This window comes from Diabrotica undecimpunctata, chromosome 9 (assembly GCF_040954645.1).
Source record: "Diabrotica undecimpunctata isolate CICGRU chromosome 9, icDiaUnde3, whole genome shotgun sequence".
NCBI classification, from domain to species: domain Eukaryota; kingdom Metazoa; phylum Arthropoda; class Insecta; order Coleoptera; family Chrysomelidae; genus Diabrotica; species Diabrotica undecimpunctata.
Window position 1 is genome coordinate 81,555,970 of NC_092811.1, and position 2,445 is coordinate 81,558,414.

Consider the following 2,445-nt stretch of genomic DNA (forward strand, 5'->3'; position numbering starts at 1 on the left):
AACCAGCGTCCTGTAACGAGCTAATCGCAGTGTTCTCTGCATTTTATGATCACGAAGACCATCAATAAACGTTTGAACGGCCAATTTTTCCATCATGTCTTCGGAAGCTGTTGGATAAGCATATCGTACTAATCTGGCAATATCTACCTCATATTCTTGAAGAGCCTCATCTTTCTTTTATCTTCGATTTTTAAGCTGCGACTGATATACATGCTCCAAATGTTCGTGGCCATATCGCATATTTAACCTCTTCTTCAGTTGTTCGAAATCATCCGTCTCCTCTACGGTTATGGTCTGGAGCACATCTATGGCATCTCCTCGAAGAGCGATAGTCGGGTTTACAGCCTTTTCTTTTTCAGACCATCCATTCGCTCTTGCAGCTAATTCGAACTGTTTCATGTAGTTGTTCCATGACGAATTTCCGTCGAAAGTTGGGACTTTAACATGAACAGAACCTCCACTTCCTTCAAATTTCGGCCGTGTTTCCAACTTACATTTCGTCTCGTCTTCTTTTGACTCTGCTGTAATTGGATTGTTACCTCTCTCTGCTGTCCCTGTTTCTTCCATCTTTCTTTCCATCTCTTTAATCTTTTCTTCAATGCCGACATATCGGCAGCAACTTGGTTTTTTAACGAAGATATTCTAATGTCGAGGGCAGACATCTCAGAAGTTACTTTAGAGATTTCCACAGAGATGTTAGCAGAGACTTTGCTTTCCAGCGAAGAAATCTCGTTAGAAACTTTGTCTTCTAAAGAAGCTATGTCGCCGGAAACTTTGTTCTCTAATGATGCGATGTCACCAGAAACTTTCGAAATATCGCGAGTAACTTTGGCTACATCACCTGAAACTTTCGAAATCGACGAGAGGACAGCATCTTCAAATATATAAGTCTCTGGATCCAGCCCTTCTTCCTGTAAAGCGTTCTTTAGTCGTTGGACTAACTCAGCCTTTTTTCCGGTAGAATCTAATTATCTATCCTCGAGATGTCTTCTTAAATTCGTCACTGTGAGCTCATAAATCGTAGCCATTTTTACAATTTAAAAATATTCATTCGGAACAACACTTGTTATGATTACTATAAGTCTAATTTACTTTGATTTCACTTCCGACACCATTTGTTACGACTTTATTTAATTCTAATTTATTATATTGTTCTTATTTTAATTTATTAAAAAACACGATAATTTATATCAATTTATTAAACCACTGTACAACAATTTATTTGACTAATTACATAATTTATCTATCGGACGTTACAATTTAAACGCGGCGCGAATCTTCAAAATTGACTGTCCCCTTCAATGAAAGCTCCGTTATTATATATGAAAATACAACCGGTCGAGAATTCAGGCGAATCCCTCTGATTATACTAGAAAGTAAATCCGGGTCATCGTCCGACCGGTTTCTGGAAGCTTCCGTTTCAGGTAGATTTCTGCCAGCTGATCAAAGGGTCTCGTAGAATCTACAACATATTAGTGAATAAACATGTTTACAGGTTTTTAATATGACTCATATTTTTACGTAACAGAAATAAAGCATTTGAACCAAAAGGGATCTCTAGATAAAAACAGCAAACATAAATTTATCTCCATTTCTTGATGATCAGGGCATCATGAGAGTAGGCGGGCGTTTAGAGCATTCCGAGTTTGCGTGTGACAAAAAACATCCCATCATTTTAGCGGCAGATCATATAGTTACATCGTTAATATTTAATCATTTTCACAAGGATCTTATGCATGCTGGTCCTCAGCTTTTACTTGCAACGATAAGAGAAACTTTCTGGCCGTTATCAGGAAGAAATTTAGCGCGACGTACCGTACACAAATGTGTAAAATGTTTTAGATTAAAATCTAAATCTATTCAGCCAATAATGGGTGACCTACCTGCCCAGCGTCTCGCAGGTGACCTATCGTTTATTGTAACAGGTGTAGATTATGCGGGCCCTTTCTTAATTCGCGATAGAAAGGGTCGAGGTTGTAAACTAATAAAGAGTTACATGTGTCTTTTTATTTGTTTTTGTACGAAGGCCATACATTTAGAATTAGTTACAGAACTGTCTAGCGAATCATTTCTGTTGGCCTTTAAAAGATTTATTGCGCGAAGAGGCAAGCCTCAAAAGATGGTTTCCGACAATGGAACCAATTTTATAGCAGCTAGTTCCAAGTTAAAATCGTTAAGAGAATTTTTAGAGCAGCACACTCCCGCGATAAGAGAATCCTTCCTAAAGAATAATATTTCGTGATCCTTCATACCCCCATATTCTCCACATTTTGGCGGACTGTGCGAAAGCGGAGTAAGAACAGTTAAGCATCATTTGCATAGAGTTTTGGGAAACGCGCACCTAACGTTCGAGAAATTTTATTCGTTGCTTGTGCAGATTGAAGCTATAATAAATTTCCGACCGATTCATCCTTTAACCTGTGATCCAAATGATCTCTCTTCTGC